The following is a 27,609-nucleotide window of genomic DNA, read 5'->3' as shown; positions in this document are numbered from 1 at the left end:
CGTCCTGGAGCCAACCAGTTAAATAGTCGTTTAGCACTAGCGTGGCTACATACATAATGCAGAAATTATATGTGATGTTGTTGTTAATTTTGTGAAGGTGTGAATCATTTAGGATTAATATTTAATGTAACAAATTATTAACAAATTAACTGTGTAACGAATTATTAGCGAAGGAATTATTACGACTCCCCCCCCCCCCCCCCCCCCCGGTCTGACAACCCCCACCCCCCTCCCCGCCACAACTAGATTTCTAATCTGTGGGAAACACTGAGGTTTAGTGTCTGTTCTTTCTGTTACGTCTAGGTTTCACAAGTCACGTTTTGTGGGCTACCTTTCTTTTATTTAGCGTGGGCTAGGGCCAAACAGCTGTTTGGCTTACTGGTAGCCTGTGTACCGTGGTTAATAAACGTCAATTCTGGAACTTCATTTTATGCCTGGATGATTGTTCCTTTCTGACCTAGTCAGGTCATTACAATAGATTTTATATGGCTAAATGACACTGCTGTTGTTTTAAAAGTGTGCTATATAAATGAACATGAAAAAAAGGAAATTGAATCAACTACACCACAGTAGGAACTGCGCTGTTAGCTAATAGGTAGTGCTAAGTGCTAAACAAAAACAAGAGACTTTTCTCTTATCTGAATCTGTTTCTATGGCTCTGCGGCCCAGCAACTCAACTTGCATAACATTTTGTTCAGGAAGCCTCAACCCCAATGTTAAACCTTAAAACGATTACTGTAATATGACGCCTTAGTCTTCCGTCGCTGGCGCCATTTCAGACGCTGGCGTAGTGATTTGACCGGTGAACTGTGGAAATATCCTTGATTGAAAAAATTCGCTGCAAGATGTCAAAAGAAACTCTTCTTTTAACAAGATAAATTAAATTTCAATCAGCATCCAATTGCCAGGGGGGTATTCCAGGTAGCGGGTTTAACAAACTCTGAGATTAACCCTGAACTCTGAGTTGAGTTACTCTAACATGGGAAACTCCGAAAATTTGGTTCCAGAAAAGCTGATATGAATTTGTTAACTCAACTCGGAGTACAGCAACTCTAAGTTTAGCGCATGCATGAATACTACCAAAAGCCAACATCTATGGAGCTTCGATACTAGGATTCACCATGGCAACCGACGACAAAAAACGTTGTCATACTTCAGCACACTTTAGATATAAGTTTTATTTCGTGTTCATGGTCAATCTGAGCACATATTCCGGAAAAAGCAACATGGCTGTAGCAGCCTAGCCTATAGCTACAATTGGCATGGGAGACAATTGTTGCCGAGTCAATGCATTTACTATTTGAATGCAATAGCCAGTCCATACATTGAACATTTAACCCCACTGTCCGTTAATATTACAGGAGAAAAAGTGGTGGACTTAATAAAATAGCATGTTCAATGTTATATAACATATAAAAACATACTACGAACAGGTAATGCATATTTTGCTTATAGGCTATGCTTGTGATTGTTGCCTCGACGTCACCATGGTTTTAATCATATTCGACATGATACAAAGTTTAAATATCATTTGGTGCCTATTTCAACTTGTAGAAGCAGTTTCCCTCAACAGAATGCTTTTTATCAAAGGATGATGATGATGATTATGTAAGATGACGAAGAGACAGTACATTTACATTTAGTCATTTAGCAGACGCTCTTATCCAGAGCGACTTACAGTAAGTACAGGGACATTCCCCCCTAGGCAAGTAGGGTGAAGTGCTTTGCCCAAGGACACAACATAATTTGGCTTGGCGGGGAATCGATCCGGCAACCTTCTGATTACTAGTCCGACTCCCTCACCGCTCAGCCATCTGACTCCATTAATCCAGACATTAATGACTGCTGCCGCAGAAATGGATGCAGAGAATTATGTATGGTAGTTACTGGTAGCTAGTTCTCTCTCCATGTACTTTTATTTACAGGCTTTTTTTGTAATTATGAGAATGAATTTAAAAACCATTTTGCACATTCTGACAACAGGGCATGTGGTATACAGTGAGATGTTCATTTAATGGCAGGTGAATTTTGCATGTGGAACAGTGAAATGTAGCTAATGTAATCTCATGTATACCTAGTTACAAGTAAATTTCTTTGCACAAACTGCACCTCGTGAAGAAAGAGATGACTAAGAGATGGTGTAGGCCTACTTAGGGTAGAATAATAAAGGCTAATTACTGGAACACCAGTTACGAGAGGATGCATGGTCACAGGTGATGTTAATTGTAGGAACAATAACCTATATGAATATTAAGAGTTTAATTTTCTGAATTTCTATTTTGACCAAGAGATGGTGTACTTAGGGCAGAAGAATAAAGGCTGATCTTGTAAGGCTATCAACCTGCCCCCACCTCTCATATGGTAAAATATGGAGTTACTGGGTGGAGTCTCAACTTGATGGCTCTCACATCTCATTGTGTAACTTACTGTAGCATTGCTAGTCATGTTGATAATTAAGGGTCAAGATCTGGTGTGATTGTAGTTGTTCTTGGGTATAAACGGAATTGTGAAGCATTGTTCTGTGGATTCTTGATCTCCTGAGACCTTCTCCTCAGCTCTGGCTTGTCCTAGGCCTACTCCTTCTTCCTCACCTCATGCTTTCTATCTCTGGTTTACAATAATCATGATAGAGTAGGCATAAGAGTTAACTTCATTGATTGCATTAATTTGCAATATGATAAAATGATTATATTATTTATCCTTAATTTGATCGATGAAGACCCAAGGGCTGAGAATGTTGCTAAAATAAATTACAGATTGTGACAGGAAACGGTAACGTTAACTTAGGTATTCATTAGGGAATTAAAGTACATCAAACCGCAGTCTTAAAATCGTTTCCCGGCGTATAACTAAGCAAATTAAATTTAGTTCGAGATCGCTCGGCTGTTCCAGGAAATTATATGCCGTGTCTGCCAACGCTATCAGGCTAAGAAAGTGGGAGGGGATCGGTACAAACGCAGAGTTTGGCATGGAAAACCTGCTATCGAGCAGGTTAGTTTCAAGGAGTAAGTTACCATGGAAACTTACCAAAAGGTTTTGTTACCTCTCTTTCTGGAACGTGGAACTCAGAGTATGCCTCTTTTCAGGGTTAAACAACTCAAAGTTTTCACTAAACCCGCTATTTGGAATACCCCCCAGGGATAGCGAATGACATTTTGGGGTGGCACCTGGGATGGCCAGTCCAATATCAGGGGGGTCCAGTGCCACCCCGGCCACCCCTCTGGCTCCGCTACTGTGCGACCTAGGAAAACGTTTTGTCGCACCCGTAAAATTTTGGTCGCATATGCGACCAAATTGGTCACACTCTAAAGCCCTGGTATGTGTGTGTGTTGAGTGTGTTTGTGTATACAGTACATTCCCTTGCCCTCAATCTGGTGCCTATATTGAAGAGGTAATGTTGGACAGGGAAGTTTATGTGTGTGCGTGTGTAAGCAGGGATGGTATAGGGTTGAGACCGTGATCCCATTGCCTTTCTGTGGAATTACCTTCCAAGAGAAGAGAACCTAGTTAGGTGATATGTGTGTGTGATGGTGTATGTGTGTACATGTGTGTGTGTGTGTGTGGAGGAGAGCCTGTGTTAGTCACAACAACCCCACCCCACTCCACCTCAATATCTTTCTAGAGCCTTCTCCTCTTCTCTCCTTCTAACCTGCTTTCCTCTTCTCATGTCTTCATGCTCAATTAATTCCAACATTGTTTGTCTTTAGTGCAGACCTGGGCATTTTACAGCCCAGTCCAGCTAGCGTGAGGTAAATCAAAAATAAATAAATACATTTGTTGAACGGTAGGAAATCTGTAGTCCTGAAAGACTACAGTGATCAGGCGATTTACGTATGTACAAATACAATTATTTGACTGATGCAGAGTGGACGCAGGCCGCTGCTGGTTTGCTAGTTAAGCTGCAGACCCTGATGATCACCTGTCAGCTGTCATTCGTATAACTCAGACATTCAACCAGACTTTAATGCACTTGTTGAAGCCCAAGACGGACCAGATTTTTCTCACTGAGGAAGAAAAACGGAACTAAACTGGAAAACATCATAAGCACTTATTGCTTTTGTATAAAGTTAATCAATTGCTGGTCTTTAACATACATCTTATGTATTTTTGTGAAGGTTTAAAGGTTTGTGGAAAAAATATGGGTCTATGGGTTTGGCCACCACAACGGTCCCAATTTCAATGTGGCCCTCCGAGAAAATTAATTGCCCACCCCTGCTTTAGTGTTTAGCAGGCCTGTACACCCGGAGACTCTTTGTGTGGGTGCAGGTTGAGACTAGTGGGTTGTGACATGAGTTCCCTGCTGCAGTCCAGGCCTGGAGGACTTCCAGGAGAAGGAGAGGGATGGAGGGAGGCGCAGGGGCCTCCGGGGCCCTCTACCAATTGACCAGAGTCTTAGTTGTCTGGAAACAACTATTAGGAACTGTTGGCTGCAGCCAATTTAAAGTTCTCCTCATTTGAATGTAGGACACAATGTCTTGCTCAATAAATCTACACGCCATATTTGGGGAATTTTAATAATGAAATCAACAACAACAACAAATGCTTACGTTTCCATCCATTAATTCAAGTAAGGAAAGAAGTAAGAAAGAGAATGAAAGACAGAAAGGGGAGGAGCGGGAGGGGGGATGAAAGTAGACGAAAGAGGAAAAATAGGGGCACAAGACATTAATATTGTTAATGTCTTGTTCCAGTCCTTTGGGTGTGCAAGTCTGTGTGTGTGTATGCTTGGCACCAGCACCCTGCATGCTAACTTAATGTCCCCTGTGACCAACACACGGGCATCTAAACATATCTGCTAACTCACACAACTGTTACATTTCCTAACACACACTGCAGGAACCGTCTTTTGCTTCAGCCCCACTTAACATCAGGCCACCTCAAACACTATTCTCAACAGAAGGCATCTCTGTGATGTTACCCAGCCTTTCCAAAACTGAGAATGTTCATGGATGTTAGAAGAATTGTCAATAATTTGGGATTTAAGTCGGGTCAAGTTTGGGGACTGTTGAACTATGTCCATAATCAATCTAAAACACTCGCTCATCCATAACAGCAGATACAGATGTACCTTCATACGCTGTTAATATATATTTTTTGAGCGGCAAATCAAACTAAAACAAAATTTGAATTCCATTCAGTTCAGCAAAGTCGGCTTGAGTAAACACCCACCCACATCCCGCATCTAATAAACATATAATCTTGACTTCGGTACCATCAAGGACAGACGCGCACTGAACATTATGCAATGGATCAAAAGTCTGACAATAACTTATGCGATGCACACCTGACGATTTAACCATAACAAGACAGCTAATAAGCACAGCTAGTTCAGGCAGGGCAATCGGGTAGCGCGTGTCATTCATTTATCGGGGACGTAAGGCGTCTTACTCCACCCTTCCTTTACTCGGCCCACTACCACACCCATGTTAACAGCGCATATCCATTGAGCCACGTCCAATAAGGCGTCTTTAAAAGACGCGCGGTTAGGCACACACACGCACACACTCCATTTGTTGTATGATCAGTGCTGCTGCCACCCTCCACTATCCCCTTCTCCCCCATGCTGTCTGTATGTTCTGTCCACCAGGGGGATTATATCTCTATTGCTCCCTGCCTCATATGTCATGTCATGAATGTGTTGCATCGAGGAGGCAAGCACTTGAGGAGTGCTTCCCTTACATCATCCACTCCGCCAAAGTAAATCTACATGTCCATGTCATGTAACAATAAATGCTCAAATCTAATACGTGATTGTCTTGACTGAAATGTCACAGCACCGGAGTTGCTGGCGAGATGATACCAGATTGATGTCAGATTTGTAGACCACTAATAAATATATTTTGCTTTGTGGCTGCTGGGATGGTTTAATATACCTAATTGAGATGCAGATGTGAGTGAGATCCATTGTGACAGCTCCAAAAACACACCCTGCTTCACTGTAACAAACACCAGCTGTCATCTTAGATCAACCAGAGGCCTGTTCCATAAAGGCCGCTCAAAAAATCTGGATTTAAATCCCAAACCTGACTTGAATTAGTTTAACAAGTCAAGCGGGGCTAAAGCAGTTCAATAGAGGCCAATTTCAGCTCATGCAATCTTACTAATTCAAGTCAGATTTAAGTAGTCAAGCTAATTGCACATGCACCCTATTCTTAAGCAACCCGAGAGGTAGAACATGGATTATATCGATCCACCACGGCAAAAAACAATGCACACAGCCAAGTGACTTCTTCCAGAAAGAACGTTGCCTTTAAGCAGCTCCCTCATCTACAACATAAAATGACACGCAATGATAGGCTACGTAGGTCGAGGTCCTTTTTTCAGACCTGCAAACTGCTCTGAGTAAAAAAGGTGACTGTGTCACGGGGGGTGGGGGGGGGCGTGCCCCCGACTCGATTTTTTTATATTTTAATATGCAAATGACACATTTCTGAGCATGACTTAAAGGCCATATTGCAGGTTAAACATCACTGTTGATAAATGGGTACATGAAGCACTCAAGATATGTATATCATTAAAAAAATCTCCAAATGGTGTCTCTAAATGGTAGGGGTGGAACGGTACATGTATTCGTACCGAACCGTACGGTACGGGCGTCACGGTTCGGCTTGTGAAATTACACGGAGAATACACGGTATAAAAATGTATAAAACTCGCATGCAAATTAATTAATGTAATGCGGAACTACTGTAAGATATTCGTGTTCTTTAGGGACAATCTGTAGCCTCGCCTTAGCTCTGAAACTGATTGGCGCCGCCACCTGTGTAGCCGAGCTGTGCCCCTGAGTAAGTCAGAGATAGCTAGCAGCAGCAGCAGCACTAAAGACGTAGCCTATGCAACGCTAGTGCTAAATATAAATGTTCGTAGTGTAAGTATAGCGAAAAATTGCGTAAACTTGCCTAGACTTTTAGCTGCGGTACTAATTCTGAGGGCTCGCTGATATTGCTGTCTTACTAGAACGTGCATTTAGTCTAGCAGACGCTTTTATCCAGAGCGTAGTATCTATGAGCTGTTGCTAACGTGTGCTGACGTTGTACACACCCAATAAATTCCAAATTTCCAGGCCTCTCTAGTTTCTACTCTGCCACAATCTTCTGTAGCTTCTCAGCTAGGTGAGTGCTTGTGTGCTGCTCATACAGGGGCCGTGTCTGTAGAACTGACGCTTTCATTTCCCACTCAAGTCCAACCATCAGTCGTTAGTGAAACGGAGGGTGCAGCTGACAACTCGCGCTCCATCAACGTCCGTGTTTTGTTGTATATGTAAGGGACCAGGGCCGGCGTTGCTGCTACTGTATCCCTGCCTGTGTTTGCGCTGTTGCTCAGCTATTAGCCTATTGTGTCGTGGTGTAGGAGGACTGATCGACAAGCGCATCATACATTTAGCTAAGACTTACATGTACAGGAGTTAGTCTGGAGCCCTGCTTCTGCATTTTTGTTTTGCTTTTCCCCCCATTGTACCGAACTCGTACCGAACCGTGATGTCTGAACCGCGGTACGAACCGAACCGCGGTACGAACCGAACCATGACTTCAGTTCCACCCCTACTAAATGGTGTCAAAGACCAGTTTTTGTCGTTTTTGGTGTTAGCATTAGCATATTAGCGCAATTTGGTGATGATGTCACGTTGGGGAGACGTGGAGGAGACTAGGCATAGATATCCATAGACATAATATAGATATCTATGGAGACTAGCCTCACATTAGTACTAGAACTATGGCAAATAATTGCAACTCACCAGGACGCTTCACCAACTCCACTCATTCTCCTTGGTCCATCTAACTACATAAAACATTTACACAATTTCTACAGAATAAAACACTTTCTGTTATGTACGCTATTGCAGCTTCGTCCCAAGATCTCTACAGACCATGCAGCTAATTTAATGCTCAACACTTGAACACAGGGGCTTATTACTTGAAAAAGGAACTAGAGATGGTACAATTTATGGGGGAAATTGTAGGGCGCACGTCGGTTGCAGATGGGTCAGTTTATTATGAAACAAGCCGAACCCCCTTTGAAACTAGAATTTTAACAACGTCGTCACCAGCAGTATTTTTCAGATGGAATTGAATTCAAACAGTACTGTACCATCTGCTAACTGAAAATATGCAGCCAAAAACGTAAATAAGCTTGATATTTATTTAGGGGGAAATGGCTAATTCAAAAGAAGTTTGCTGGAAGCGATCATTGTCAGTAAAAATAGCCAACCCTTTTGTCTCAGTCTAAAGCCCTGCATGGAGAAGCTGCAAGAAGAAGCTACGAGCCAGCTAGCCTAGCTGATGTTGCTAGCAAAACTTTTCTTTTGTCATAAAGTTTAGCCTGTGGCATTGAAGACAGCGACGCACCACTAAAGCTTGAGTTTAAATACATTATTTAATGTGACATTACACTAATTACTTACTGCACATCCAAGTCTTGAATTGCTTAAATGTATGATGCTGCCAGTACACCACAGCACGATAGATAGTACTTAAGCTACGAGTACTGTACAACAGTATCCCATAGAATGCTAGCTAGATCTATCCAGCCTCGCACATTTATACATGTTATCCAATAATGTTTTGCAATTCTAAGCCTGCATGGCATGCAGAAGAAGGGCAGCCTACCCCCCACCCCCCCCCCCCCCCCCCCCCCCCCCCCAAAAAAAAACCTCTCCGGTTCTACACGATTCACGTAAATGGCTGGCTGCCAGCCCAACTTCTCCCCGCCCACAAAAAAATTTGGTTGGGAAGTTGGGTCTGGAGGGTCTTGTATTGGGGACAACTACAGAAAACCAGAATCGGGACGGACCAATGAAATTGCCAGGGCGGGCTTTATACGATGATGGACAGATGATCAACAGTAACGTAATCAACAACGTCACAAAAGAGCGCTTGGGTTGAATTCGTTTTCAACAAACAACATATTACGTTGCTCTGATTGGTTGTAGGTCTATCCAATTGAGCGAAGAGGCATTTGTTTTACGAGTTCGGTTGAAACACGCCCCGCAGTCACAGCCCGACGGAGAGTTTTCAGACTCATATTCTGACTAGAATTATGAGTATGATAACGTCAGGCTAGTACCCAATGGACCAAGAAAACGGCGATTGTCGCCGAAAAGCGACAAGTTTGCAGGTCTGTTTTTTATAGACCTTTACTTCATTGATTGTTTAAACACCCTCTAAACACACTAAATTAAATTGACTTTTTCGACATTTTTTTTTATAGCGTACTATTAATCAATACATTATCCACTAGCTTAACTTTTTAACATGGTTTTTGTATCGGGAAAATGGAGGATAGATGTAAGGATTTAGGTTTGTTTTGCAATTGTTAACAATTATGTAGCTGTGATAATTATAAATTGTAATAAATAATTATACAACTGTATTATAATGACGCTCACAAGTCCCAGGTGTAGCACGGTCAGATATCAATCATACCTGTGGAAACATTGGTATGGGTGCCTTTTAAGAATCTCATGAATAAGAGTATGTTTGTATGTGTTTATGTATCTGTTTTCTTTATGGTGTATGTCTTGCTATTGGGTCTAGAGCCTGTAATAAAGTGTATATATACTGGGATAATTTAGATTGAGATATAGGCCTATATGGCTGATGGCTAAACATTTGAAATCACAAACGAGCTATGTTTGTATCATTCTGAAATCATTGTTCATGATTGTTTAATGCATTAGGCTAAGTGTTGTAGCTTAAATGTATTTAAGTAGATTTTCTATAAATGTAGCCTACATATTTAACTGAGGGAGAATGAGAAAATGAGAATGTCTGTTGAAAATCATCGTTTTCCTGTTGGTCAGTGTTACAGGAACGTCTGGTTGAGCAACAACACGGGCTAAGCCTGACAGTTAACCTGCCCCGGACCAGCAAATTTCGAAGCATAAGTTGCCATAGTAACTGAGTTTGAAGTTGAGCTGGCTTTATGGAACCGAATGAATTAGTCCAACTAACCAACATAAACCTGGCTTATTCGGTAAACTTGCTTCATGGAGCAGACCTCTGACAACTGCCTGCTCCACAAACAATCAAACAACAGTGACAATATAGAGAATAGACACAGAGGAGGGAGTGGTGTCTTTTTGACTGGAGCAAGGAAACCAGCAGTAACAGCTAGTTTACTGTAGTTGGGGTTAACATAACTCTTGTTTAGGATGGGGCTAATAGTAAAGCCCTATGTGTGTTTAGTGCTTGGAAACTCCTTCCATCCTTTGATCTAGCCTTCATTCCTATCATCCACCCTATCCTTCCATCCTTCCTTTGATCTATCTTTCATTCCTATCATCCACCCTTCCTTCCTTCCTTCCTTGATCTGTCCTTCATTCCTATCATCCACCCTATCCTTCCATCCTTCCTTGATCTATCCTTCATTCCTATCATCAACCCTTCCTTCCTTGATCTATCCTTCATTCCTATCATCCACCCTTCCTTGATCTATCCTTCATTCCTATCATCCACCCTTCCTTCCATCCTATGATCTATCCTTCATTCCTATCATCCACCCTTCCTTCCTTCTTTCCATCCTTTGATCTATCCTTCATTCCTATCATCCACCCTTCCTTCCTTCCATCCTTTGATCTATCCTTCCTTCCTTCCAATCATCCATGCGTCCTATCATCCGTGCTTCCTTCCTTCCTTTGATCTATCCCTCATTACTATCATCCACCCTTCCTTTCATTCTTTATTTCTTCCATCAAACACAAAGCCTTAGGCTAGTCAGGGCATGAAACAAAGCCTACAGATTGTCCAACGCAAACATAATCAAAAACACAAAAACGTCCTTCCTTCCTATAATCCACCTTTCCTTCCTTCCATCCTTTGATCTATCCTTCATTCCTATCATCCACCCTTCCTTCCATCCCTTCATTCCTATCATCCACCCTTCTTTCCTTCTATCCTTTATTCCTATCATCCACCCTTCTTTCCTTCTATCCTTCCATCCTTCATTCCTTTCATCCACCCTTCTTTCCTCCTATCCTTCCTTCTTTCCTTCCTTCCTTTGATATATCCTTCATTCCTTCCTTCCTATCATCCAGCCCTCCTTCCATCCTTCCTATCATCCACCCTTCCTTCCTTTGATCTATCGTTCATTCCTATCATCCTTCCTTCATTCCTATTATCCACCCTTCCTTCCTTCCTATTATCCACCCTTCCTTCCTATCTTCCTTCCTATCTTCCTTCTTTTGATCTATCCCTCATTACTATTATCCACCCTTCCTTTCATCCTTTCGTTATTTCTTCCATCAAACACAAAGTCTTAGGCTAGTCAGGGCATGAACATAAAGCCTACAGACTGTCCAATGCAAACATAATCAAAAACACAAAAACTGTGTTTTTTTGTTGACTGTTTGTGCTGTCCCTGTTTGTGAACCTTCCAGTGTCAGACATTCTCTCTAAGGGTGTAGTGGAGAGTTGGGGAGAAGAGACGAGAGGAAGGGGAGAGTAGCATCGATAAGGCAAGAGTTAAGAGAGGAGACGAAAAGAGAAAAGGGGGGAGGAGCCCTTCAATAGTTGCCTTTTCGCATCAGTGATCACATCTCAGATTATCAGTCTTATACATTCAACCCCAGGCTGGAGGCAGTGGAGGAGTGAGAATGAAAAAGCAGAAACTGATAACAGTGAAAATAGAAACCGCAGTTTCCCCTTTCTATTTTCCCTATTCCCATAATGACATGCCATCCACTGCAACTCTCTCAGTCTCTTCATCTCTCTCTCATTGTCTTTCCATCTCTCTCTCCCTTCACTCTTTTCTTTCTCTCGCCTGCTCCGTCTATCTCTCCATCTGCCTTTCTCTGTGTTTTCATCTCTGTCTCATCTGCCTCTCTCTTTTCCTTTTTTTCCCTCTTCATCTGTCTCTCTTTTCCTCTCTTTCTCTCCTGCTGCCACTGCCAGTAGGCACACAGCTGTAGCACATGGAATCCCCTGGAGTGTGTGAAGTTATTGTGTATGTGTGTGTATGTGTGTTTGTGTGTGTTTTAACTCAGTTAAGGACAGGATATTTGCTCAAGCCTTCTTCTAATGAAAATCGAACCCATGTGGGAAGGTGACCCTGCCATAACAAACTGATTGTGTGAAACTGTTTGTGTCTTGTTGTAAATGTGTGTCTTCTAATGTGTATATCTGTCGGTGAGTGAGAGAATGAGATATGGAGAGAAAAAAGAGAGAAACAGAGTTGATCATAGCTACTTTCTCAATGGCAATCCAACAATTTTTTTACTACATTTATTTAAGTTCACAGCTCTTGACATATGTCCATCTTTCTCCTTGTGACAGGCCTAGGGGCCCCTTCATCAGTGACTCTAGTTATAAAGGAGTCAGGTGGCTGAGCGGTTAGGGAATCGGGCTAGTAATTACAAGGTTGCTGGATCGATTCCCGGCCGTATCAAATGACATTGTGTCCTTGGGCAAGGTACTTCACCCTACTTGCCTCGGGGGAATGTCCTTGTACTTACTATAAGTTGCTTTGGATAAGAGCGGCTGCTAAATGACTAAATGTAATGTAAAGGAGCCTGTCTTTCCAACATCTCATTAATTTACTTTATGGGAGCGTATTAGAACAAAGAACTGAGAGTACACCTGCTTTCCAACTCCAGGGTTTTTTGTCGGTAGTCCATTTCAATCAGGAGAGACCTGGGATGAGTAAAGTGATATTTGTTGCAGAATGATAAATGTACAGTGTTTGGAGCTTAGACCCCATTGGGAATTAATGATCAAAGGGCTCTTGCCCAACATCCGAAGAAGAATCGCCCACGGAGTCCAGATACTGGTGGCCCAGCCAAGGAGTCGAAGAACAGAGACAAGGCACAGGGAGGGTCGGCACTTGATAGCATGGACAAACTAAACAGGGAGAGAATCATATTTAAAGGCTCGGGATCATTGTGATGTAGTTGTGATCCTCTGGCACATCATCAGTTCCAAGAGATGGACAAGAGATGTTGGGATCCCGTCAAATTAAAGTAAAAGCCATCTACAGTGCTTGAATAGATTAGCACCGCCTTGGACACTGCAGTCGAGCAGCTACATCGACAAACTCTGTTGTTTGCTTTCTTCCATATGGTTTTCTTTCTTTCTCTTTTTAGTTAACTCATTCATTCTTTCTCTCCTTCTCTCTCACACTCTCTCCAAACTTCCATCAATCTGTCCCAACACTGTATCCATACATCTGTTTTTCCAATTCTCAGTTTCAATACGATCAGATCCCGTCCAGAAAGAGAGAGTATAATGGAAGAAGAACATAACAGAATCAGTCAGGCGGTTGTGCTGTATGAAGACCACTCGTTGCCCCTTTCCTCCCAGGGGTGGGGGGGTTGGGGGGGTCAGGGGGTCACTGGACGTAGTTGATGACATGACTCCCTCCCTCCCATTCCCATCTCTCCTTTACTCTCCTCTCTTCTACCCCCATGTTTAAATGGGCTCCAAGAGCTGTGTGAGCAGCAGAGGATGCTTGCAGGCAGCCACACATATGGAGGAGGCATGGTTAACAACACTGCCACTCAGCTAAACAGCTGTTCTCCCTTCCCCCCTTGCTCCTCTTCCCTCCCTCTCCTCCTCCCATCGCCAGCTGATAAAGTCTTCACCCATTAACAGCGTTCCTGGGACAGCACAATGACCAGGCACACACACCCAGAGCGACTCCCATTTGTTCACTCACCATACTATGTCCAACATTAAGATGTCTGCCTTTATGTGTATGTGGTGCTGCTACATTACTACACACTATATACTAGGCCTCTAATTAGGCCCTGCCTGTTGGAGAGAGCCCATAGCATGGCAGGGAGTGATGTTGGAGGGTGGTTACCCTTGGCACAGACTCTAATTGCGGCAAATAGAGTACAGTTATGGCAATATTTTTACAATATGACGTCCATTTGATCCTATTGGTTGAGCTACCAGCACACAACCTACTCTGCACCTGCATCATGGTTGCATTCATTGTATTCACAGAAATCGCGTGATTAGAGTTAACTAAATTATATGTACAACAAAGAAAACTAGAGAGGATACAATTTCTGGGGGAATTGTAGGCAGGGTTGCCAGGTCTGTGTGACAAAACCAGCCCAATGGCAAATCAAAACCAGCCCAATGGCCAATAAAACCAGCCCAAAAACCAGCCCAATATCTGAACTCAAAATATGCCCCTGCCAAACCATATACACTGCTTTTAAAGTTCAACAGCATTGCTATCATTGCCAAATGTATTGTAATATCTACAAAGTAACACCAAATGTTTAGTATGCCAGCATTAAAAGCAGTTTTCAGGAGGTTTTCTCAGGAGACTGAGATTAATAGGCACGTGTGCACACGCACAATGCGTGTGTGTATGCGGGCATGCCCCATTTCCATGTGTGTATGTGCTGATCTGGAGTCAGTTTGGTAAGATTTGGGCATAAATAAATGATTTCATTTAAAATATAGGTTGTTATTTAAAGATTTTCATGTAATTTGCATGCAAAATAGGTCTACCCAAACCAGCGGACAAAAAATTCAACCCGCGGCAACACTTCAAAAGTAGCCCAATTCCGCGGGAAAACCGCGGACCTGGCAACACTGATTGTAGGGTGTGCATGCTTGCGTCGGTTGCATAGAGGTCCGTTTTTTTATTCTACATTTTAACTGATATTTCTGTATATTTTATATAAAAATGCATAGCCTACTTATTATTTATGAAGATACATTTAAAAGCATTATTTTTTCAGCTAATTTACAACTCAAAATACTAAGTACAACTGAAATAGTTGTCTTCTCATTTCCCCTGCAAGAGGGAATGGTGATCAGCAGCCTCATAGTTGAATCAAAACGAATACATTTGGCAGACTGGAATAAAAATGGACCTACTCTCTATGACTTAAACATTTTCAGGCATTTAGCCTACTCATATTGCATTCATTAATAAAGAACCCCCTTTGAAGCTTATTCTAACAACGACGTTACCGGCAGTAGCTATCTCAGATGGAATCGCGATTCAAATTGTACAGTACCATCTGCTAACTGAAAATGTGCCCCCAAAAACATAAATAAGCTTGACATTTATTTGGGGAAAATCGCTCATTCATGAAAAGCTTGTAGCGATCATTGTCAGTAACAACGCAAAATGCGATATAGCCCTGTGGGGAAGCTGCCCCGGTAAATTGTACTACTAGTGATACAGTACTAGACTGTGTTCGTCTTGGTAGCGATTACGTTGGTTGAATTCGATTTAACGTTCCGTTGTACGGTTTATGCTGAAATTAATTATTTTCATGAACAGATTGACAAAGTTTAGGCTGTGGCAATGGAGTTCAGGTTAGTAGTCAGATACTTTCACCTATTGAAATACTTTTGATTTAAGTAAGGGTAGTGCCGAACATGTTCTGTCGCTGTTTGACTTCCTAAACAGCTGTCGAGATGTTTTTGTTAGCTACTGTACTCAGTGTTTCCCCTATGTTGATTTTGCCGTGGCGGTCCGCCACAGCTACATTTCTGCCCCCACGGTATCAGAAATAGGGCTGTACAAAAACAGCGCAGTGGAGATTGCGTGTGTGCGTCCTTTAGAACTGTAAGTCATATAACTTACGTTGTCAATCCATTTAAGCCTGTTATTGTATTAGTCTATAGTTCTTGCAAATTTAAATTAAGTTAACTGGTGATTTTCGTTGGTTGTATTCTTCTCCTACTAGCGAAATTGTACGTCTTTTGATTCGATAGCGATTGCTGCCTTTGCTCACGTTTGTATTTTAGGTGCAATTATGCTGAAGTAGTTTTAATTAATAAATAGTGGGTATCAGGGCTCTACGCTAATGTTTGCCGCCAAGGAGTACATGTGCTCCTAAATGAAAAAATGTAGGAGCACAGTGTTTTTTTTTTATTGTATTTGTTTATTAAACATAACTTAACACAAGGATGTTGTTAGACCCTTTTTAAAGGGGCACGTGCTCAGTATAAATCTGCTCTGCCCCAGTAAATCTAGAGTTTGAGTTTTAACAATTTACTTTATTAGTCACTGCATTAATTAAGGTTGATAATCCCGAAAATTTTTTACGCAAGATCCCAATCAACGCTTGTAAAATCAAAGCAGTTTAACCGAAAACACAAAGCTTAATCCAAGGGGTGGGAGCATTTCACACTAAATACATAAAAACAGTGTGTTAATTGACTGACGTGAAGTTAGTTTCATATTCTACATTCGTCTCACATTCGGAAGAGGCTACTTTGCAGCATCGCGTTAGGGACCGGGTGAAAACAACCCATACCATTTTGAAACATTTAGACTTTTATACTATCTTTTGGAATATAAAACCTCAAATAGACACCAGAGTATCTTAGTGTCTGGTATACTTCCACAGCCTTTACTTTTTCAATTAAGTTTCAAATAAAATGATAGAAAATCACTAATCTTTGAAAATAACTTAATCCTCACAAATCTTAACTTTTTTCAAAATTGTGTCAAAAAATCTTGAATATACTCCAGATTATTCTACCCAAACTATCCTATCCTTCTTCCGAAGTTCTGGCACCTCTCATAACTACTATTTCCCAATATCTAAGTGTTTTTCCCAGAATCCAGCTGTTCTTACTTATGTCCTAATGCTCCAGTCTAGGGTTGTCCCCGACTAAGATTTTCTTTGGTCGACCAAGAATCGACTGAAACGTCTGAAAATCGATTAATCGAAATTTGAAAAGCTTTTTTCGTACCAACATTTTCGCCATCTGACTCAATGGCTGCTGGATATTGCAGATTCAGTGCTAATAGCCTACTAATAATAAGACTTGTATCACCAGTCCTGTTGTAACCGAATGCCAATGGTATTTAGTATCTCTTACAATGTAATACAAATAAAAAATATTGTTTGTTTAACATGCAAATCGTCAGAGCGCTTATCCCTGCCTGAACTTGCAGCATGCGAACTTAAGTAGAAGCTGAGTGGGGAACGGTGCAAAAGATAAATATTTTGTTGGCTTGGCCGGAGAAGATGTCATTCGATTTGGATGTGATTCTTATAATAGGCATATTCATTTTTCAACCCAGCGCGTTAGCATGAGCGAAGTAGGGCTAGGCCAACTTGCGTTTTTTAGGTGTTAGGCTACATCATATTCGACGTCGAACTATAAAAAGTAAACCGTTGTTGGCAGAGTTTGCATTCAACGTTTTTCGAGTCACCCGGCACTTTGTAAATGTACTTTAATGAAATGCTGCCATACCACAGATTTCTTTGCTATTTTGACTAATAACACCGACCAAGTAGGCTATGGAGTAGTTCTGCAGCCAATTGTAGGGATGGGTATCGTTAATTTTTATCGATATCGATACCATTTTCGAGACTGCGTAACGATTCGAGTCTTTATCGATACCACTATCGATATTTTTCTATTTGGTGGAAAGACGAGACAATAAATTCTTAACAGAACTGTTATTGCTTCTATTGCAAAAACTGTGAGTCTTTAATTTCCGATTTCAACATAATGTATAACTATGAGAACAGTAAAATAATATCAGCAGCAAAATGTCCAACATGTTTCTTCCAACAACAAAGAAAATAAATAATATACATAAATAAAATAAATATTATGCTTTACACAACAAAAAGAAAAAAAAGAAATTGACAGCTCTTCTTAACAGTGGTTTTTCAGCAGAAAAATGTGCATGTCCGCCTTGTCAGGCATGATCCTGGATTGCTCCTGGCTTATTGTGTCCCCAGCAGTGGAGAACACACTCTCTGAAGGGGTGGAAGAGGCTTGAGCACAAAGGTAGCTGTAAGAGAGTTCAGCTAGCAGGGGCAGGGTGTCTCTCTTTCCCCACCACCAGAGGACAGGGTCTTCCGCCATAAGTATCGGAGGCAGGCCTCTGTAGAGCTGCATCTCTTGACGGACTCTCTGAGTGCTGGGCAAGTTGTTCGGCTGGATGGTCCATAGCTCTCTCTCTTCCTCAGCAAACAGCTCCTTCAAAGCTGTCTTAGGCTGCAGTGGAGTGACTGTAACTGGAGGATTCGCTTATTCTTCCTCTGAGATCAGTGTGTCATCATTATCATACTCTGCCTCCTCCTTATGTCACTGTCCTTGAGGTCTGGGAGTGGGACCGCTTCCGCTTCTGTAGCATTGGCGGCTTTAGCTGCCTCCTGCAAACGGTCCCAGGTGGTGTCCCTGTCACTCTTGGCTTTGAACCTGGGGTCCATCGCAGTCACCTCTTCCAGGAACTCCTGTATGGTGTCCTTCTGGTAACGTCCAGAGAGGTCAGCCCAAACCTTCTGTTTAATGCCAGACACAAAAAGAGAGTCTTCTTCCTGAACTGTGAAGTGGTCTTTCAGTTTCTTGAGTATCGGAAGGATCTGACCGCAGGTGGGGCTTTTCTCGCTCGATACACACAGTGTAGAGGTGTACAGGACCTTCATGACCTTGATAAACTCTTCTGCTTTAATGAAGTCATCATCTGTGATCCTATCCAGTTTGTCTCTCCATTGGCTTTCTCAGCCGTGTATCCAACACTGCAGCTTGGAGAGCCGGATACTGTTCGAGGAATCTCTCAACCATCAGGAAGAGAGATGATGGTGTACTGAGGAAGTTTGAGGAGGAGCTGCTTCTCTTCAGCACAGTGTTGGACATTGTAGACCGCTTCATCCATACGATGACCACTCTTAATTTTGCTGCCCACCGGGTCACTGTGGCAATGCTGTAGACTTTTTGCGCTGCCAAGTTGAGGGTGTGGGCAAAGCATCCAAGTTTGAGGATATTTAGCCTCTTTGCAGCAACATCCATGTTGGACGCATTGTCCACGGTCATCACAACCACCTTGGGCGCAATGCCAAACTCTTCCAACACCTCCCCAATCTCCACTGCCACTGTTTCCCCCGTCTGTGCCTGGAAGACAGCTTTGGTCCGCAAGACCTTTTGGTGAAGTTTGCCTTGGCTGCTGTAATGGGCTGGTACTGTTATGTAGTGGTCCTGCGCTAAGCTAGTCCAGCCATCACTTGTGATGGTTACCTTGCCCACATTTGCCAGCTCTGTTATAACATTCTGCCTCTCCACCTCATACCATGCAGGGATGAGGGTGTTGGACAGAACAGTCCTGCCAGGGGGGGTGTAATGTGGATTGAGGGCCTTGGTCATCTCCCTAAACCATGGTGATTCAACTGTTGCAAAGGAATGCAACCCTTTCACTTTATCAGATGGCATCCTCCTGGCAGCCAGGGTGAAGGGAGTTTGGTGTACGGGGGGTGGAGCTGTGGACTTGAGCTGACCACCATCTAAATGAATGAATTTGGCAAATGTTAAACATATAGCAGCACACATCCCACGCTACACTTTATGTAAACAAGATTACTGAACAACGTTTATAAGAATAACTTAAGTAAAACAGATGTAAAATCGAATAAGGGGAACCAGTTGCTCCCAGGAGGAGGCTGGATTAAAGGAGCATATATAGGCACAATGGATCCTGACTCTGGCTAACACTAAATCTGTCCACTACAGATGTACTATCCACAACCTGGATGAGTAACTAGACTGTGATTGGTTGGTTGACTAAAAGTAACATTGTCAAGCTTATTGACTTTATGAAAAGTTTAACACGTTTCAACGAAAGGCAACCGATATAGCTAAATAACCAGCTAACCAAACCAAAACCTTCCTTATCTCTTATCCGCGAAATTCCGCGATGGGACTGAGCTTGAATAGCTTCTGCGACTTTTTATAGTACAAAACCGCTGACAATTAAAACGAGATGCTGTCTTTCGACAGACCCGCCAATCATCATGCAGAAGCCCAGCGTCCAGGCCAGCCCACTCCTCCATTCACCCCCAGAGACGCTGAGCGTCCGTGGGCGGGACATAATCGCAGCTGGGCTTCAACAGGGGGAAATGCACTGTGACGCTACTGGACTGTATGAGCCCACGGGGGGGGGGGGGGGGGGGGGGGGGGGGGGGGGCACTGCATTTTTGAAAATCAGTCATACGGTTCAAAGGCGCTAGAGTGGTCTAATGGAAGACATGAAACTTGGTGTAAGCATAGAAGTGACTGTCCTTAATGAGTGTGCCAAATTTCACAAAAAGTTACCATATGGTTCTAGGGGCTGCCATTGACTTCCATGGTACAAGAAAAAAAATATACAATACTTACCATAACAATAGGTTTCCTCCTTACGGAGGAATCCTAATAAAGAATAAAACTAACAAATCTAGCTGCAGGCAGCAATGGCGGGTTCCTCCTTAACATTGCAAAGCATTACCAAATTGACATGACACAGATATGTATTTCATACATGTACACAACATTTCAAGACAATTGGATCAATTGCTGATTTTAAGTCATTTTCTGAAATTCTTCACAAATTGTCACTGTAGAGAAATATCCATGCTGCCGACATTATGGGTTCTTGATACTCTTTTGTTCCCCATGAGCAATATAAGACATGCCTACCAACTTTTAGACATAGTCCACTTTGGACAAACAGGGTTAAAATGCCACCCTTTTGAAAGTGACAACTTTGAAGCGTGTTCTGTCAGGCCACCTGTGCTCTGGTCAGGCCCATCATGCAGAGATCCATTCTTTAAACGCTTTGATTACAACAATAACTTTATGAAAGGGAAGATACACTTTAGTAAAGGATGTGTATGTAATGTAAGGACGACAATTACATTAAGGCCTATAGGTGTGGATAGATCGATAGATAGATAGACATATTGTATACAATACAGCGATATTAATTCACCAACATTTTGAACAATTTGATGCTCCAAACTTTGTGGGAACAGTTTGGATATGGCCCCTTCCTGTTCTAACATGACTGTGCACCAGTGCACAAAGCAGGGCCCATAAACACACATGGATGAGCGAGTTTGGTGTGGACGAACTTGAGTGGCCTGACCTCAACCCAATACAACACCTTTGAGATGAATTACAGCAGAGACTGCGAGCCAGGCGCTTGTTCGACATCAGTGTTTAAACTCACAAATGCACTTCTGGAATAATGGTAAACATTTCCATAAAACTCTTAAACCTTGTGGAAAGCCTTCCTAGACGAGTTGAAGCTATTATAGCTGCAAAGGGTGGGCCGACATCATATTAAATCCTATGGTTTAAGAATGGGATGTCACTCACGTTCATGAGCGTGTAAAGGCAACCGAGCGAATACTTTGGCAATTTAGTGTACAAAATAGATACAAATATACAATTTTATCAAGAGATAGGAAATTGTGCAGCATAGTACAAAATGTCAATATTCCTAAACGATCAAACCATGAACCCAAACAAAGCTAGCAAGTAAAATAACCATGGTACCATTGCTACTTGTTTAATGCTAGGTAGCTCTAAATATGCAGAAAACTAGGCTACAGAGCTACAGTTTCCAAAAGAATAACTCACGATGTGAAGACCGTCAAAAAAACTTGGAACACACAAACAAAATTACATCAACAATGACATGTAGCTAGAAATATAATAACACAAGCGTAGGTACGTACACTACATTAATTCAAAACGCCGTCCACAGAAGCAAAATAGCCTATATGTTGAGGGTTATAGCTTGTTCTAAAACTGGTTGTTCCCATCCTTGATTGTGATTGGCTATATCGCATTCCATGCCGTTGTAAAATCCAGCATAACCTCACAGGTTGTCCTCATAACAATCTTTAACATTCCATATTACTGCGCATCGAATATTTCAAATTGAAAAAGACGGCAAAGATGTCCATCTGGCTGTTGCGTGGCAACGATTTATGTAGGAACTATACTTTGTAGTAGCGGAAGAATGACGGTTTATGATTAAACTATTTTGTTTCTAATTGTTTTTATTGATGACACAATATCAAATATTTGTAGCAACAGTTTTAGAAAAGCAATAAGCCCCGCGAGTCCGTGGTTTACGCTGATTTTAGAACAGGTAAGGGGGTTTTCGGCACTCCCCTTACCTGTTCTAAAATCAGCGTAAACCACGGCCTCTTGGGGCTTATTGCTTAACTACGCTGCAATACATACTTTCAACTAGCAAACACAAATTCTTGGCTCAGCTAAAAGAAGCGTAAAAACAGTAGGCTATAAAATCGTGTTCAAGTTATCATACGAATTAAAATGCTATAATACATTTTGTGTGTCGCTGTTATAGTTCTGCTTTCCTTACTTACTGTGCGGTCAAATGTAAACAAAAATCGAAAAAGCTATCGAATGAAAGATTGTTCTTCTCTCGGTAATGAAGGTGGTATTTATCTTGTGTTCACCTCAGACCCTGGCCCCTCAGTTTGAGGTAACGGCACCGGTGTGTTGGTGGTATTGCATTTCCGATTTGGTACCTGACCTGTCGACTTTATTCTATTAACTCCAGTCAATTATCCAATCCTATCTTCCGCAAAAAATTTGGTTCAATTCTAGAACCTGACTCACACTACTTTACCTAGTTTCCCCCCCCCCCCAAAAAATGCAGATTTTGCAAAGTTTGAAACCAATCCGAAGAAAAGTTGCCTAGAAATGTCTAATAATCTACAGTGCGCCTGCCTTGATGTAGCCAGTTTTACAAATGGTTGCACACATACATGACGGTTGTTTAAATAGTTGTTGATTTCCGTTATTTTAAAGCAGATTTATATTTTGTAATGAATAATAATATGTTCATAGCAAGACAAACGTAATTATAGCCTAATATATTTAGTGATATTGTGGCATGTTAAGGCATCATTATAGATTGTTGACATGTTCTTCTGGAGCAAAGACAAAGATAAATAAATCATGTCTGATAACCACAATATTGTTAAGGTTATGCAACGTTATACCCAGCTAACAAGGGACGTCATGGGGACGTTTGGTGACGTTCCTATTTGGTCCCCTATAGGTCATACCGTGACGTTATCCTTAGGACGTCCTTAGGACGTTATTAAAGTTCCTAAAAGGTCACAATTTAGACATTTATTTTTTTTACTTTCAGGGGACGTTCCAGGAACGTCCCTGGTTGGTTATGATACAACGTTATGTTGAAAAAATTCTGGGACATTCGGGACGTTCCAGAAACGTCCCAGGAACGTCCCTGGTTGGTTATGATACAACGTTGTGTTAAAAAGAAATCGGGGACATTCGGGACGTTCCAGGAACGTCCTAGGAACGTCCCTGGTTGGTTATGATATTACATTATGTTAAACAATTTCGGGGGACATTTGGGACGTTCCAGGAACGTCCCTGGTTGGTTATGATATGACAATATGTTTAAAACTTTTGGGGGGTTCCAGAACGTCATTCGTTGGTCATAACGTAACCATCTAAATTCCGAACTGATATTTTCGTTTGTGTGTCATTCTGTGATGTGAAATTGCTCGAGCTATAGCCTACTGTCACTCTGGAAACTGTACAGTATTAAATCAATTGTTTATGTATGGTACCAATACTTGCATTTGAGCGAAGTAATACATTATAGTCAAATAATTTGGGGATGTACTGAAACCAAACATCTAAGCTTGATCCAGCCTATCCAAGCACCAGCTGTGTCTCTAGAAATGTTCCTTGCGGACGTCACTGCTCGTGACGTGAACCCTGTTGTTGAGTGAAGTCGAAGTCGTTGAGAGACAGCTAAACTTTTTGATCCCGCATCCTTCATTTATAGCTATAATACGGTTTGATAATCAATTTGTGTAGATATATCTTCAACTTAAGTTTTAGTGTCGATAGTTTAGTTCTTTGTTTTTGTGTTTTTAATAGTGTTTTTGGTGTAGTTGGCTAGTTGAGAGTAATTTAGCGCACTCCTGTGAACGTGGGCCACCCGAAGGACAGAATTTGAGGTAGCGTTAAATATGTTTTAATACAAACTTTAGCTCTACTATCTATGTATTTGTATGTTTATCCAACATGAAATAGCCATATCGAAAATTAATGTGTATTAATTTCTAGCCAATTTGAGTTGGTACTAAGATAGTTTTCTAAGTCGGCTAAATTGAGACGTCGTACAGTATCATCTTAATTTGTACAGTAGTTAACAATGTTCTGGATAGCACTAACTAGCTAGCTTTAAATCGGATGCCTACACACTAGTGGTGTCGTCTGTTTAAGGATACAGAAAATACAAAACAGCTGAAGCTACTTTTGGACAGGTGAAGGCTACAGCTCTAGCTAGTCAAGTAGCGTTAGCTCTACTGTACTATAGAGTAGCTCGTTTTGGACAGTTAGACTAGAGCTACAATAAACCAAGACGTTTTGCAAGAAAAGTAGCATAATGATATGCTACATTGGACAAATGTTCACGATGAGTAGCTAGATGAAGGAAAGTTGATTAGCTCTAGCTAGATGGTTGTAAATATCTGGATACTGAAGGTCAGGGAAGCTTTCCGTTTCACTTGTTACGGTCCTAAAAATAACTCCAGGAGCATATGGATAAAATACACTTCCACTTAATGTTCTTTGCATTTGATCTGCTGTCTAACTGTAGCTAATTCATGTTGCAGGTGTTGATTCCGGACGAACTGGTGGAGGACGATTAGGAGGAGTAGGGAGGGAATGAGGAAGGGTTGACACAATAGAAATATAAGAAAATTAATTCAGGCTATTGACATGTATTTGAATAAAGTGTTTGTTTATACTATAAATCGTGTTTTTTCTTCTACAAGCATACACATAATAAGTTACAATACACAATACTTAGCAGCAGCCTGTTATACTTAAAGTTGATAAAAAAAAAAAAGATGTCAAATTACCTTGTTGAGTTTAAGTGAACACATTCAGTTTAGTTTTGCACTATAGGTTAATATGCATTTTATATTATGTATACAACAAATATCCATTAAATGCATAAATGTGACTGTAAATTAAGGTTGAGAAATTGATTCTGCATTTGGTATGCAAAAGTTATCAGGACGTCGCAAGGGAACGTCCCCATGACGTCGCAGACAAACGCCCCCTGAACGTCCCCTAAATGTTATGAGGACGTTACATGGACGTCCCGGGGACGTTTGTCTGCGATGTTCCCTTGCGACGTCCTGATAACATTCAGGGACGTTCAGGGGATGTCCTGGGGACGTCATTTTGTTAGCTGGGTATCAGTTAAGACCACAATGATGGCATTAACAATGACAGTGAGCTAAAGCAAAACTCCTTGAATGTGTGTGCGAGTCCCTAAGCTTGCGCAAATGTGCGTGAGAATTTGATGCAGGCGCATTTGGAAGAATACCTAGCAATTAGCCAAGCATGCATATTTCTAATATTCACAATAAATCTACTTCAAACCAACCCAAAATGCCTGTAAAGTAGCCCAATATGTGTTGGGTGTACAACAAAGGAGTTACCACTAGTTCCAATAGATGTCTCCATATTTAAAATGTAAAAATGACTGGTGGATTAATATTTTCCTTGTTTTCTGCTGTTTTTGGGGACTTTCCACATCAGCACACATTTTCCAGTGTCGTGTTACTGGATCTAGTTAATGGCGTAATGTTATGGGCATGGAGATGAGGCTACGACAAGGGGCCGGGGAGCAGGGCGGTAGGATAAAGCAGGGCTAGACGTTATATACTGGACACACACCACAATTAAAGGGAGACTTTTCAAGTTTTATAAAACATGTCACGGAGCATTCATTCCACAAGCAGAAGCTTGTACACCCAGTTCCTCTATTCTACGCTACTACACTTTGACTTTGAAACTTTCATGTAGTCCCGTACTATACCAGTTACAGATATACAACACAGATGAGAGTGAATAAGAGATAATGGTAGTGAGATGGTGTTCCACTGTTCTGCTTCTCTTTTTCGCCACTCCTATGAAACATTTCTGGGCAACACTGCTTTTGTTAGTGCCTGCAATGCTGGGAAGAAAACTATTTGACAACAATAATCTTTAATGTAACTGGCCTTTCTAACAGTACATGGGGGGGGGGGGGGGGTATTCCAGGTAGCGGGTTTAACAAACTCTGAGATTAACCCTGAACTCTGAGTTGAGTTACTCTAACATGGGAAACTCTGAAAATTCGGTTCCAGAAAAACTGATATGAATTTGTTAACTCAAGGAGTACGTCAACTCAGAGTTAAGCGTGGGGATGAGAACTATTAAAAGCCAACATCAATGGAGCTCCGATTCTAGGATCCACCATGGCACACAACGAAAAAAACTTTGCATACTCCACCAAACTTTAGATACAAGTTTTATTTCGTGTTTATGGTCGAGCACATATTTCAGGAAAAAAGCAACACGGCTGTAGCAGCGTATACAAGTGGCGTGGGAGACAATTGCTGCCGAGTCAATGCATACATTTGAAGGCAATAGCCAGTCCATTAATGGAACATTTAACCCCACTGTTTGTTAATATTACAGGAGAAAAAGTGTTCAATGTTTTGTTAAATGTAAAAACATACTACGCATATTTTGCTTAGGCTATACGCTTGTGATAGTAGCCTCGACGTCACCTTAGTTTTAATCATATTCGACATGATACTAAGTAAACATCAATTGGTGCTTATTTCAATTTATAGTAGCAGTTTCCCCCAACAGAATGTTTCTCATCAAAAGATGAGGATGATGATGATGATTAAGGTGACGAAGAGACATATGACTGCTTCCGCAGAAATGGATGCAAAGAATTATGTATGTAGCTACTGGTAGTTCTCTCAACATCTACTTTTATTTAGGCTACAGGCTTGTACGGAATTTTCAGTTACACTGACATTGTGAGAATAATTAATATTAAAAAAACGATTTGCACATTCTGATCCTGTTGAGCATGGATGCTGTATACAGTGAGATATTCATTTAATGGCAAGTGAATTTTGCATGTGGAACTGTGAAATGTAGCTAATCTCATGTATACCCCGTTACAAGTAAATGAGTTGTACAAATTGCACCTCGTGAAGAAAGTGCCAAAAACTGACCAAGAGATGGTGTAGGCCTACTTAAGGTAGCAGAATAAAGGCTAATCTCCCCAAAAAATTACAGGAACACCAGTTACGGGAGGATGCATGGTCACAGGTGATGTTAATTGTAGGAACAATAACCTACATTAATTTTAATTGTTGAATTTGCTGAATTTCTATTTTGAACAAGAGATGTTGTACTTAGGGCAGAAGAATAAAGGCTGATTTTGTAAGGCTATCTACCTGCCCCCACCTCTCATATGGTAAAATATGGAGTTACTGGATGGAGTCTCAACTTGATGGCTCTCACATCTTTGTAACTTACTGTAGCATTGCTAGACATGTTGATAAGTAAGGGTCAAGATTCTGGTGTGATTGTAGTTGTTCTTGGGTATAAAAGGAATTGTGAAGCATTGTTCTGTGGATTCTTGATCACCTGAGACCTTCTCCTCAGCTCTGGCTTGGCCTAGGCCTACTCCTTCTACCTCACCTCATGCTTTCTATCTCTGGTTTACAATAATCATGGTAGAGTAGGCATAAGAGTTAACTTAATTGATTGCATTCATTTGCAATATGATAAAATGATTATATTATTTAACCTTCATTTGACCAGTCTTGCTCTGATTTAACCCAAAGAGTCAAATAACTGTAATTCCATTGGTATTGGCATTATTTGGTTAATGTTAATACACTGTTCAGTTTACTATCTTCCTTCAAACCATAGGGGAATTAGTTTTGGTTGTTTGGCCAATAAATTGACCCCCAACAATGTTGAAATAGATTTGCTGAAATAACAGTTACAGGACGGTAGCCTACATCATGTAAAT

General features: G+C 41.4%; 1 protein-coding gene and 1 long non-coding RNA gene across 2 annotated transcripts in view; one reads left to right on the top strand and one right to left on the bottom strand.

The window, feature by feature from the left end:
* The window catches only part of LOC124470116 (neuroligin-3-like), a 241,297-nt gene that overhangs the window by 35,305 nt on the left and 178,383 nt on the right, over positions 1 to 27,609 (bottom strand). The gene's annotated exons all lie outside the window — the stretch shown is intronic.
* LOC124470125 lies at positions 23,472 to 24,526 on the top strand. The gene is made up of 2 exons (XR_006956373.1): positions 23,472 to 23,725; positions 24,386 to 24,526. It is a non-coding gene; the product is annotated as an uncharacterized LOC124470125 (long non-coding RNA).

This window comes from Hypomesus transpacificus, chromosome 1 (assembly GCF_021917145.1).
Source record: "Hypomesus transpacificus isolate Combined female chromosome 1, fHypTra1, whole genome shotgun sequence".
Classification (NCBI taxonomy): Eukaryota; Metazoa; Chordata; class Actinopteri; order Osmeriformes; family Osmeridae; genus Hypomesus; species Hypomesus transpacificus.
Note: the sequence above shows the minus strand (reverse complement) of the source record. Positions and strands in the feature narration are given on the sequence as shown.